This window comes from Mirounga leonina, unplaced genomic scaffold (assembly GCF_011800145.1).
Source record: "Mirounga leonina isolate KUSES-001 unplaced genomic scaffold, KU_Mleo_1.0 Mir_82, whole genome shotgun sequence".
Taxonomy (NCBI): Eukaryota; Metazoa; Chordata; class Mammalia; order Carnivora; family Phocidae; genus Mirounga; species Mirounga leonina.
In genome coordinates this window covers 13,890,234-13,904,439 of record NW_023270825.1, presented here as the reverse complement: position 1 = coordinate 13,904,439, position 14,206 = coordinate 13,890,234, and the positions used below count along the sequence as shown (strand labels likewise).

General features: G+C 44.9%; 1 protein-coding gene across 5 annotated transcripts in view; it reads right to left on the bottom strand.

Moving 5' to 3' along the window:
• The window catches only part of FOXN3 (forkhead box N3), a 395,708-nt gene that overhangs the window by 269,449 nt on the left and 112,053 nt on the right, over nt 1-14,206 (bottom strand). For all 5 annotated transcript variants that reach the window (XM_034992922.1, XM_034992927.1, XM_034992928.1 and 2 more), the window contains exon 2: nt 13,302-13,417. The gene's annotated coding sequence lies outside the window, so the exon portion shown is untranslated. The remainder of the gene's footprint in view (nt 1-13,301; nt 13,418-14,206) is intronic.

Here is a 14,206-nt window from a genome sequence, read left to right as displayed (position 1 = left end):
AATAAATAAAATCTTTAAAAAAAAAAAAAGAGACCGAGCACAGCTCCCTACCCCCTTCTACCATGTGAGGGCACAGCGAGAAGTCTGAGACCCAGAAGAGGGTCTGCACTGGACCAGGCTGGCCCCTGATCTCAGACTTCTAGTCTCCAGAAATATGAGAAATAAGCTTCTGTTGTTCATCGGCCATCCAGGCTCTGGTATTTTGCTTAAATAATGGGAACGTGACAGGAAACCATGTGAACTGTGTTCTGCCCACACAGACTAAGAAAGAAGGCAATGAACGAAGTTTTGACCCCAGAATGCCTGCCTTGTACTCCTGGCTCCACGCTACTTTCTAATGAAATTATAATCTTGAGTTTCTTTAACCTCACTGTGCCTTAGCTTTGCCATCTATAAAATGGGGAGCAGGTGAGTTAATACGTGTAAACTTCTTAGGATGTGGATGACACTCAAAAACTGTGTACTATTATTATTATTACTTATTCCCATTACATCTTTGTGCCCTCTCCAACTCATCCTGTTTTTTACCTCAGTATAATTGATATGCAAAGTCCTACTGATTTCAGGATACATCATAGTGATTCGAAATTTTTATACGTTATTAAATAAATTACCGCAATTAAGTCCAGTTACCATCTGTCACCACACAAAGTTATTACAAGAGTATTGACTATATATTCCCTATGTTGTACATTACAACCCCATGACTTATTTATTTCAGAAGTGGAATGCTGAACGTCATGCCAAGGATATACATTTGTGTGCCAAGGATATATGCTCTTCCAATCCTCTGGTGATGGGTACTGAGGGTGTATCTGGTTTGGGGCTATTGCTAGTATAAGCAATATTAAGATGGCCTCATTCACTAGTTTTTGACATTTCAGTGGGTAAATCCATAGGATCCATTCATGAAGGAACCTGAGGGGTGTGTGCGTATAACTTTTGACAGATGTTGCCAAATGCACCACCTAGGTTCCCTGCCTTGAAAACCGAGGGAGGGTGTTGTTTCCCGACCCCTCTCCAGAAATGGATATTCTGAAATTTTTAAATATTTGCCAGTCAGACCAATGACGACAAATGATATCTCCTGTTGTTTCCATTTGAACCTCTTTAAATAATGAGTGAAGTTAAGTTTACAGATGAGAAAAGCAGAGACCTAGTGGTCCTCTAACTGGCTTAAAGTCGAACCTGCGAACAAGCTGGACCCGATCTCGGGTTGGTCCACCTGAGGATGCCCTGACCCCCCAGCACCAGGAAGAACATCTAATGACCGATGGCCACCCTCCTTCCTCTTCCCTGTCCAGGGTGCACCCAGGTGGGGCAGGCAGCTGGGGTTCTCTGCGGCCAGGGTTAGGGTCAGAGCCCGCCTCGGGACCAGCAATCCCAAGGCATGCGTTTCCCTGGCCAGATAGGGACATCCCAGCCTGGTCCTCGGCCCAGAAAGCGGGGCTGTGGCGCTCCTCGGCTGCACGGTCGCTGACTGAGGCTGGCAGATAAAGAAAGCCTTGTCCACAAACTGCCTGAGGTTCCAAGGTGTCTTTTCTCCAGTTTATGTCATCCCAAGTGTTTCTTCCACCTGAGAGCAAAGTGGTTCATGCTGTGACCGGACCTTTGCATTCCTTTTTCTCCTTTTCTGTGAAACTGGCCTTTTTCAACTGGGAAAGAAAGCTCCTCGGAGGAGGGAAAGAATCTCCTTCCATTACCGTCTGGTGCCCTCCCCAGCTAGGCATGAACAACACAGGTGTTCAGAGTGGTGGGAGGATCCGAGTGCGTGGTCTAAACAAGGGCTCGGATCCTGCTTCTCCCCATGGCCACGGGCTCCTCCCTCCAAGCCTGGATGTCCTCACCTGGATGATGGAAAGGACACTGATGCCCGCTTTGCCTAACAGGCGGGACGGTTGTAAGCCAAGGAGATCGTGTGCAGGACGGTACTTTGAAAACTGTGAAGCTCAACACAAATGAAGGATGCTGGTGAATGTCAACGAGCTGGTGGCCATTCGCTTCCATGCAGGGACTTTCTTGTATGAAGCAGCCATCCTCAGTCACGTGGGAGGGGCCTATCCCTGTGCTGAGATATTCCAGAAGCTGTCCATCTCCTGCCTAGGCACACCAGAACCGGGCTGATCACCGTGACCCAGACTGAGTCGAGGCTTCGTTCATCTTGACGATACAAAAAATAGTTCATAAGCATCTATAAACTAGCTGTTCAGCAAAGGCAACTCTAGTAACTTCACATTCATTTGGCAGAATCAGGAAGCACAGTTCCACCTGCTGGGATTTCTCAGCCAACTGATACTCATCACACACTAGAGTTAAAAAATAAAGTGGCCATTTTGAAGGGAACCATCTTGCAAGTACTACGTATCTTTCTACTACTTTCTAAACAAAAGAGTTAAACACAGTTCAACCCTTTTCCTTATCTTGCTGCCACCATCCCGAACACTGATTACCCTCCTAAGGTCTAGAATCATAAGAACCTGTTCTACCACTCATAGCTTGGAGAGTTTAGGCAAATTATTTAGCCTCTTTGGGCTTCAGTTTTCTCGTCTATAAAAGTAAAGAGAATCATAAAGCCAAGTTAATTAGGAGTGTGGTCACACTAAGAACACAAACCCAGCAAAGATCTACTTAAAGTTTAATGCTTGGCTTTGGAGAAAGCTATTTTGTCCTCTGAGACATTTTTTATTTCTTCCTAACTCCCGGTTATATTCCAGAGAGCTGAATTCTGCTGGCTAAGAGAGTCTCTCTTGGGTGCATATAAATTCCTTTTGGGGCCTTGTGCAGCATCACCAAGGCCATGAAGGAACTCGTTATGCCGGCAACCCAAGCCCAGACCCCAGTGCTCTGTTCCAGGCCGGGAGGCTTTCAGCAAGTGCCCCGGAGGAGTCTGGTGAAGACTAACAGAAGCCTCAGACAGGATGGAGGCAAGGACAACAGGAGCCCCCTCAGCCAGGTGAGTGAGGAACAACTTCGCTCCGGAGAGACAGCGGTACGCACAGGCCAATGCCCCCACCAACCGGGCTCTGTCTTTGCAAGAAGAAACCTTCAGATGCCCACTTAGGAAAATGAAATCTAAAGGGTACCATCAACACCGGGACAGTCCACAATGAAGAGCCAAGAAGGGAACACCAAGGAATTGTGGCCATTCTGGAATGTCTGTGTAGGAGGAGCTTAGAGGTAGCATCAGGTGGCCAGGAAGGGGATGGCTGGGGAACTTCATGGGATGCTGCGCCTTTATAATGAACACAGCGAACGTTTGTCTGAGTGGCTTGCATCTGTGTGAGAGAGAGAGTATGGGGGGACTAGAGCCCCGAGCCACCCCTTGGTTCAGTCCTTGGAAGGGACAGTACTGAAGAAAGAAGCCAATCCTACTTCAGGTGACTAGTCCATTTTTCTGAAGGATGTAAAGAATGTTGTTCAAAGCCAGTGGAGGAGAAGACAATCATTTTATTTTATTTTTTTAAAAGACTTAAGAGCAGGAAGGAGGAGCAGAGGGAGAGGGAGAGAGAATCTCAAGCAGACTCCCTGCTGGGCGCAGAGCCTGACACAGGGCTCGATCTCATGACCTTGAGATCAGGACCTGAGCCCAAACCAAGAGTCGGATGCTCAACCGACTGAGCCACCCAGGCGCCCTGACAATCATTTTAATAAACTCCAATTTCTGACATGAAAAATTTCCTCCATGATCCTCCCAGATGTCAGGCTGCGCTGGCCAAATGGGAACTCCTTTGCTTACTTTATTTTCCCTGTTGAATCCAGAGTTTTAAAATGCTGTTCCTTGAACATCTCTATGGGTTGACACCCACCCAAGTCAGGTTCTCATGCCTCCAAAGGCATATTTCAGGTCATCATTTTATTTAATATATAAAACATGAATTAGAACAAAATTCGTAGTATTCTCCTACACTAAAAAATCCACAAACTAAGTTCTCTATAGCAAGATGCATCGAAACATAAGTCTTAACACAGTTGCAGTCTAGGAACACCGGCTCAGCTGTGACCATAAAATCTTCCCATTTCTAAAGAACAGGCCCCATAGACACAGATTCTATTTAAGTGAAGCCACCGATTCAGTCATTTTGGGTCAATACATTGCTTTTGCCATCAATACCTTTCCACTTATAAATCAGTACCAATCCAGTCATTTTAGTGAGCCAAATAACTATACCATGATCTTATTTCTTGGGTTGTTAAAATGACCAGATGAGAGTCTCTGCTGGTAAATCTGCAAAATGCTTGGCAATAAATATGAGGGAAACCTACAGCCAACCAACTGGATGTTAGGGCCAAAGGACCTGCCTACCACCCGTCTCCCCAGCCCAAGCCTTACTCTACTTAGATCCTGATTTCCCAGGGTGCCCAGGGCCAGTCTCTAAGTACATTGATGTATGTGTCACAGAACCACTTGGATGTAATAGTCAATTAAATTATTAATGAAAGAACTATACAAATAAAAGCATCATGCTCTCTTATGTAGTAATAATTACTATTGTAAGCAATGCAAATTGAATAATAAGAATCATCAGGACAGTTCGGTGATAAGCTAACAATTTCGGCAATCAAACCAAACATCTCTGCTCAAGCTGTTTAAGAAAATAAATAGCAGCTTGTTGACATTTTTGTTCAGTTAAGCACATATATATCCAGAGGCTACTTATGTGTCCCAGATAGAAGAGCTAAGAAAGAAGTAGACACTGAACAAGACAGAAGTGTAGCCAGTTAAAATGGGCGGTAATTTAGATATTCCAACGTCTTCAGAAAACAGTGAATCCTATAAAGTGTCCCATGACGTAATTTATTTATACACACACACACACAGACACATGTATTTCCATATACATATGCATTACATGGATATACAGATACACACAACAACAGATTCTTGTAACTCTAACGTTTCAGTTATATTCACCAGAGGCATAAAGTGAAAAGCCACGATAAAAATAGGTCCATCACTATTTCGAACCATTTATCAAGCACATGACGAACTAGCACACAGCCACACGCCTGTAAAAGAGCAGGTCATTTCCTTATTTACCTTAGCGGCCCCTGATGGAACACTCTAGAAATCATAAAGTCCTCGAACACAGCTTAGCATTGCCCAGTTCTGCGCCAGTGCACCCGAGACTGATTCAGGAGAGAGGGCGTCCATTGACCAGATCAAACTCATCACAGGTAAAGTCTAAGAAACTCTAACTGGAGAGTAATTTGGGCCTTCCAGTAACTACTACAACCGATCTCCTGTTTCTTTTTGTTCACCTGGAGAATATGTATTAGATGTGAGGGAATGCTCTATCCTCTGGTATTCAGTGGTGGTGAGGACTCCCCAGCTTCTGGCAGGAATAAAGTCATGCTGGAGAGTGGGCTTCCCCACCTGCCGTCAGGTGTATTCAACTCACCAGAACACCTTCTACGAGGCTTGGAGTGTCAGCTGTTAAAAGTCTACCTGCTCAGAGGCCATTCACTTGGGCCTGGGGATGACATTATATCCTTTACAAAAGTGCCTTCTCCTCCTTCATTATGAGCTGTTCTATTAACAAGGCCAATTTGGACGCCATTCTCTTTCAAGGGGTACCAACTTCAAAACAGCTCTTCTTCTGACTCCACAGGAGATGCCCCTGCTCTGAGTTCCAATTGTTCCTTTGAGGCTAATTCTATCTTATTAAATTCTAAAAGCTCTGTCTTGTGCTCCGTGGCTTCTACCACTGATGGAGCTCCAAGCTTTAAGTATTGTTACGAGTTTGGGCCCAAACGACCCATTCCCCTGTTAACACCCAAATATCCATTTTGGGAGTTGGTATGTACATACCAGAGCGAGAATAAAATAGATGTGGACACATACATATATCCAGTATAGGGAAACAGCTAACACAACACAGCATGGTCCCTCCATGCTCACCCTCTGCCTTTGCTGAGATGGGGTCTGCCAGATTTCCACCAGGACATACATGTGTGACTGTGCATTCTTAATCCAGAGTGCTATGGGCAGATGCCTACTCATCTTTTCAAATGCTTTTTTTCTCCTCCTTAAACCAGGAAGAAAGTCTTAATTGCTGGTATGTCTTTAACACTTGCTAATCTCCTTTCTAATAAGAAGGATAAGCCACAGGCTGGGACCTCCCAGTAAACAGTAGTGAGAGCCCACAAGGAAGGTAGAGAGGGAGGTGAGAATAGCACCAGAGAGAAGCAAGAGAGCTCAAGCCAGGGAGGTTCCCAGATCGTGATTTTGCACCACAATAAGATTTCAAAAATAGTTTTGGGGACGAGCGTAGGTTGCCAACTTTTTATTTTGCTAAGTAAGGATACTGAACTCACTATGTTGAGCTTATTTTTCTCTTTGTCTTGGACCAGGGAGAAGTTCATCTTTGAATGCTTATTTATGCATATTCGTCTGCCCTCTGCACCATCCCCACCGCTAGACTATACACTCAGGCGGGGCACCTCAGCATTCCCTCTGCCTTCCACGCAGGAGGCCCCTCGGTGTCTAGGAACCCCCGAAATAGACCAGACTGGATCCAGAATCTGAGAATTATTACTTCTTTTCTCATTTCGCCTGAGAATGTTTCACATTTCCTTATCTTCCTTCAGAGAATTTCTGTGAAACACCTTTTCTAAGGTGATATAACTACGTAGCCATCTTAAAAAAAAGTCAACACATTTTACATTGGATTCATTTCAACCCTTGATAAGAAAGTAGTCTATATGCTTCTAATGGAAATGAATTCTAACAAAAGGGTGTATTCACACTTTCAGCCTAGGGGCCTGACCTACAATGGCCAAGAACACATGTGCAAAGAATGTGAATAGCTTCCTTTGCAGGCAGAAGCAGCCGGAGGAGATGACCAAAGACTTTCCATCCATTTATCTTGACACAAACCCACTCTACAGCCAGCCAAGATGACTGCCTAAAGAGAACCAACTTGCAGAGTCTGGACCAGAACCAGGGCTTTGAGCAACAGCTAAGGATTTAGATCAACTTAATTTCTGAATTCTTGGAAGACAAAGACCATCTACACTAACGTGGCCTGCACAGTGTCTACGTTACAAAACAACAACAAAAAAATCTCCCTTATCCCTTGAGACCAGAACTCTGTCTCTGGCCTCTCCAGCCCTCGAAAACAGTTTGCAAAGGGCCTTCGACATCAAGAGCTGTTTGTTGAATGCATAAATGAATGGACTCCCGTATTTATCTTGGTATCCTCCGGTACATGGAAACAACTGACTTAGAAATCTTTTAGATTAATTCTCATTTAAATAAACGATGGATTTCAATCTCATTTCCAATGATCAATCAGGAGCATACATTCTCAAGCAATAACGATTATAATCATTTTAGGAGCTATTGTAAAAGGAGTGTTCTGCCAAGCACTGTGCCCAGTATTTTATAAGAATGATTTTATTTCATTCTCACGCCCTCTCTACCAAGTAGAGATCAGTATTCCCATTTTACAGATGGAGAAATGGAGACTCGGGTACCTTACATGATTTTCCGGGAACCCGCAGCTCCGAAATCACACTTAGAGTCATTCAGCTAGGAAGAGGAAAGACTGGAATCTGGAACCGTGGCCCCAACATCCACTACCTCGCCCTGGGATGCCTGGGCCACTAAACTAAAGCCAGTCCTGCCACGAGCCACGGCTGTTACGGTACACGCCCTTGAACTGATGCTACTACAACACCAAGGCCATCGCTCTTTCCTCGAAGCCAGGGGGATTTTCGCTGTTTGAAAGTCCTGTTCAGGCTTTACGCCCCCTCTCCCAGCAACTCTAACGTTGGTCCCCAGGCCTGGGCCACGCTACAGCTAACGGCCTGATTGCAAAATCAGTTGTCCAATTAGACAAACCCATTTCTCCCAGGATAGTTGGTGCAGTTCAACAGTGGCGTAAGAGGGACCAAAACTCGGAACGGGTTTTAAATAAATCAAGCTCTCCAGCATCCACAAGTCTCTTTCGTCTGCTTTGGTTCGGGATGACAATGGGACCAGCATTAGGGAGGAAGCTGCCCCCCCTCCCCCCGCACCCCGTGATGTCTTGCTTTGTGACTTCTGTGGCTCTAAGTTTCCCTATGGAGAGAAAACAAACTGTAATCACCTGTCTCACAAAAATGATTGCAATAACCAACGGAGACAGTAAAACCATTTTGAGGAAAAAGAAAATAAATGCCTCCTAAAACGAAGGTGCTAATATCATACCTTTTCCAAATCATATAGGTTATGGCAAATTATACTGGGCACTTACAAGGCCAAAGCATAGCTCCAGAAACTCTCCCTCTGTTACATATATGGGGATTTCTATTTAATTAAAGTTTTCCGGGAAACACCTAGAACCATTATCAAAGGTGCCAACTGGGCAATAGGAAAACTTCCTGTAGGCCTGTGAATCAGTCCTTGGGAGGGTTTGTGTTTTGTTTATTAACATTTGGGCCCCATTTATGACTCAAGCATAACTCTCCTTGGTATTAAAGTAACTGGGAGTGGAGATTAATTGCCCAATTTTTAATTACATTTGGCCTCTTTGTACCCCATATTGTAAGTGCCCTGCCTTATGAGGGCACCATGAGAACAAGTGATCTATCATCGGCTATTCTGAAAGAGCTCTGGTATCTGCAGAGTTTACGATCACTAAAATAGAGGGTTCTAGCCTTCTAAGAATCTAACGCACGTGCGCTCTTTGTGTGACTTTAAAAACGGCTTAAATAATCGGAGGATCACAGGAAAACATGTTGAACTATACTGGTTGGCTGTTTACACACCCTCCAACCTGTCCAGCAGTCTCTTGCCCGCCAAGGCATCAGACTCCATTTTGAATGCGAATTTCTTTTTCCCTTTCTGGAGTCTCTCATTTTCTCCATTGTATTCATTCAGAGGGAAAAAAAGACCTCATAAATGTCATTTCATATTCCAAGCAATTTGCTATAGGCAACTACACCATTATTTTGTACAAATAAATTTACATAAATCATTATTAGGATGTTTTATCTTAGCAACATTATTTGGTTCCCAGAGCACAAATTAAATGCATGCTTAAAGCAGAATATTTTAAAGTTATTTCTATATTGTTTATGAGACAGGATTAGAAATTTCCATCTAATTTTTCTTTCATAATGGAATTCCTTTAGTTTTCTTTGTACGTTTTGAAACCCCATGTATCATTTTCTGGGGGGTTTCTCGAAGCAAGCAATGCAATAAACACTCTGGCACATTCGGCTCATTTTTCAGAAACTCTTCCCTTTGATTCCATGGGTTCAGTTCTGAACACTGATTAGGAAGGCCAGAAACCAGGGAAATTAATACCATCTCGTGAATAAATGGGTTTTTGTTTGATATTATTCTGTAAGCAAACTGGTCTTTGGTTGTGGTTCAGCCTTTTTTTTTTTTTAATAAACAAATTTGTAAATAAACTCCCTGAAAACAGAGCTCAGTTCCTCCTAGCTATTTGTGTTGGGAAGGAGCCTGTTTGAATCAACTGCATTGCACATGGCAAGTCTTCACTGGCTAGAGTCCTCCTCCACCCTAGATTTCAAAATAAAATCTTTCTCCCTGTGTCAAATGTAGCGCCCAGCGTTAACAAAAGCTGTGTTTGTCGATGCCAGGGTAGTGAGGGGAAGGGACTCACGGGTTCTGCTACTTCCTGGCTCTGGAGAATCACATAGTGAGTCCATGTCTCATCTTCTCATCGAGGTCCTAAAGGGCTAGACTCACCACTCGGGGCTTTAGCCCTCTACCACTGTGCGGTCTGGGCATGGTTCCCAAGCCAGTGTTAGGGATGTGGGGCCCTGCGCAGTCAAGGGGGCAATCCTCGTGAAGGGTTAATGAGGCAGTCCCACAGAGTGCTTAAGGGCAGGATGGACCTGGATTCAAGGCAAGCCTTTCTGCTTCTGCTACCTTAGCTTAAATGAGATTACGTGTACCTACTTCACAAGTTGGCTTTGAAGATTAAATGAAACAATGCAGGCAAAAGCTTAGAACAGTGTGACTCAGAAAAGGCTCCTAAGCAGTAGCTAACATTAATCTTGAAGGATGACCAGTGGGATCAAGCTGGGGTGATCATATAATTTGTTGTCTCTACTACGATATTTCTGGATGTGAAAGGAAGGACTGTATGATAATTATGTTAGGTCAACTGGCAAATGCTAGGACGGTCCCAGGAATACTGGGGCATATGCAACTACCCTGACCCCAGTCCATCACCATTCAACACCTTATAAAGAAATCAGGTAAAAAAAAAAAAATCAGGTAATGATTATATCTTACATATTTTACAACTCATTCTACCACTTAAGGCTCTTTCCTACATTGTATCTGACCTTTCATAAACTATGCGGAAAAACGTAGAGCTGGGTTAATTACTTTTTAATGATGAGCAAAGAAAAGCACAGAAAAAGCATGGGTTTTCCCACAATGACCCAGTGTTGCCAGGGCTGGGGCTACCCCAAGCATCCCTCATGCTCCTCCCTACTTCCCAGCCTCCTGGCAACAAGAGGGTCATGTGACTAATTCTGGCCAATGGACTGTGGATGTGAAATTGGTCTGAGTCACTTAAGAAAGGGTGGGTGTTTTCAATTCTTCTTTTCACATGCTAGAGTAACCAGGAAGTCCCATGTTGAGATGGAGGTGTCACGAGAGGGAGAAGGGTTGGAACCTGGAAACTGGATGCAGGACACAGCCGCCCTGGCACAATCCAACTCTGGGTGAGTGAGAAATAAACTTTCTGTTGTATTAACCCTGAGATTTGGGGAGTCCTCTTTACGCTGGTATATACCACAGCCTGCCCCTGCTCAGCTAGTTGGTAGGAGTAAGAACCCACATCTCCAACTGTGACCACAGTTTCCACTCAACAATATCATAAAATCCCACCAGACTGGGAAAATATTGCCACGGTTAAATGGCAGGACTTACTCATGCTAAGTCTTCAATGCTTACTTGATTTAAAACAAAATATTTATTTGGTTAAAATAGGGCGCCTGGGTGGCTCAGTCAGTTAAAAGCATCCAACTCTCGGTTTCAGCCCAGGTCACGATCTCATGCGTCATGAGATCGAGCCCTGTCATTCCGCACCTCAAATTTTGCAAACAGTCGTGTCACACGATTGCCCAGGCAATGTGCCAGGATGACAATTTTTTTTTTCCCACAAAGCGTCAGAAAGTAAATATTTTTTGATTTCTGCTGCACCTATTCCACTCTGTGTGGTGCCAAAACTGCCCTAGATAATCCGCAGATGAACAGGACTATGTTCCAGTAAAACTTTATTTAGGGACACTGAAATCTGAATCCCATTTCATTTTCTTTCTTTTTTTAAAGATTGTATTTATTTATTCATGAGAGACAGAGAGAGAGGGAGAGAGAGGCAGAGGGAGAAGCAGACTTTCCGCGGAAAAGGGAGCCTGATGTGGGACTCGATCCCAGGACCCTGGGATCACGACCTGAGCCGAAGGCAGACGCTTAACCATCTGAGCCACCCAGGTGCCCCCATTTCATTTTCATGCGACACAAAATATTATCCTTCTTTGAATTTTGCCCAACCATTTGACCATGTAGAAACCCTCTGCAGCCCGTCGGCTGCCCACAAACATGCCGCAGGCCACACCTGGCCAATGGGCCGGGATCGATCCCTGCACTAGGCTCCGAAGACAAAGGCCCACCGTCAATTAGGCAATCGCATTAGTGGGAGGAGAACACAAAGACTTCTTCTAGTTCTTCTGCTTCCTGGTGGCTGGCCATCCAGGGGCTCCGATTCCAGGAAGGCCTTAGCTCCTGGGTCAGCAAGGCCCTCAGCTCTAGGAGCACCGGAGCATGCTGAGGCAGGGGACCTTAGCCCAGACAGACCTGACAGGATGAGCAGGAGTCTTGGGCAGGCAACTCTCAGTAGCACCTTTAAGACCCTGGGCAGCAAAAGCCACCACTGCTTTATCCAAAAACAACATTGGAAGAGAGCTAGGTGTGGGCAGGATTTGCTGGGCTATCCCAGAATGAAGCAGGGCACTTGGCTCCCCATCCCTGACCATGGCCCCAGTTTCAGCCTTGGGACCCTCACTGAATTCTGGCTTTCGGAACTCTCGGCATCGACTTACAACTCACATTCTTGGCTTATGCTCCCTTCCCTTCGACTTCCCAACTCTGAATCGGGCCTTGTGAATCACCAAGGTACTGACCTCACACAGCCTCTGGTTTATCCCCGAGGCCTTATCAAGCCACACCGGCCAAGCAGACCTTGGCGGGGAGGGGGGCAGGTGTGTAAGGGAAGAGTGAATAATCAGGTAGACAGGCAGAGGCCAGATGTGGACGGGCCTGAATGAGCAGACAAGGCCAGCCCGGAAGCAGCCAAGCCAGGGGCAGGGCAACAACGACCACTGTCCCTGAAGGAAGCTTCCAGCCAAGGCCCCTCTGTAACAGGGCAGGTAGGATCTCCCCAGGAAACCTTCAGGGACCCAGGCTCTTAGGGGTAAGCTGACTCTGGCCGGGACAGAGGATCAGGGTCCTCTGACCCCTGTCGGCCCCACACAGCCAGGGCCCTCACTGCTCAGGCTCACGGTGGGCTCATTCCCACCTTCCCATCCAGGCACCATGTTGCTCCTCTCCGCTCGGCCTGGCCAAAAGATGCACAGCAAAAAAAAAAAAAAAAAGCCCCCCAGAGGCCCTCCCTCTTCCATGAGTTCTTCCCTAATTATTTCAATCCTAATCCTCAAAGTCTCTCAATTCCCTGAACCAGAGAGCTACCATTAATTAGTACGCAGCCCTGGCCCTAAGCTGAACACCACCATCTGCCATTTCCTTGAGTCATGGATCTTTGGCTAAGCCGTAACTCTATAAGGACAGATCCACGTCTTATATATTTTTTTAATTCCCATCTGCCCCAAGAACACATAACAGATACTCAGTAATACTTATTGAATTCAATTAAAAGGTACAAGATTAGAAAGATTAATACAATTCAAGTAAAACTTGGTATTATGGGAAAGAAACTGATTTAGAGGAACCACAGGTAGAAGGTAGTTTCTAGATGAAAATTCCCAGCAGAGTTCCTGTTGCTTTGTGTGCCTAGGACACACACCAAAATTTTAAATAAAGATGTGATTGAATGTTTTCATTATCTTAATGCCTAAATTGGATTGACCACATTGTCAGTCTGATCAGCTGCATAAATTAATCATTAAGAAGATTGGGAGAAGAAGAGGGGGAGCATACCAATGAATGAAGAAACAATCAATTTGGCATTTGCATTTAAATATAGCTTTGGTATTTCATTTATTCAGTGCAAGCTCCCTGAGGTATAGGGGGGCAGGGGAAGGCAGAGCCTGATTACCTGAGTCAGAATGGGTCCAGGAAACCAAGGTCAACATTGCTCTGGTCACAGAAAGGACAGACAGGCCTCTATCATCACAAGAACGCTGGTCTTCTAGGAGATGATGCTTCTAGTGACTGGTGGAGAGGAGCAGAAGGAAGTCAGGATTAGAGCGGAGGAGGAGAGAGGACCCTCTCAAACACAATGGATGTCATCTCTGGCTTGACTCTAAAAGATGCAACACTTCAGGGGGGAAAAAATCAATTGCAACAGTTACCTCTTATTTCTTGGAAAGTTATGGAAGCAGTGGGTCTTTCCAGATGGCATGTTCTTGAAACTGTCTCACAGGGCATAAAAGGACCCAGAAATTTGAAAATACACACCACAGATGTCATGAGATTATCTTACTTTACTACAGTGGTCATTGTGACATTGGTGAGACCTTTTTACTTCTCTCCAGCTGCCACTGAAACACTTGTCTACACAAAGGAAAACCATCAGAGCACCAGCGAGCATTCAAGGCCAGCATTCCAGCACATGGACCAGGCTGGATCCCCTGGGTTGACCAGGTTCACAGGCTGCAAAGTCAATGAGGCTCTCTTCTGTTGCTACCAAATAAAATTACTCTGGCTCTACTCCTGACGGGAAAGATCCCATCAAGCTCAAGCTCGCTAAATATGTGGCTACAAATTACTGGCCCACAGTTAACCAATAAGCTTGCAAAATAGAAAAGTTGGTACAGGAGATTGATTGTATAATAATTTCTGATGGAGGATTACTTTTTTAGCCTACGCCTCAAAGAAGGCAAATTAATAGACTCTCTCATGAAAAGAACGATGTTATCTTACGAACTTCAGTGTAGAGAACATCAGGAAATAAATTCATTAGATCGGTGATCCTCAAACTCTGGTCCCTGGAACAGCATC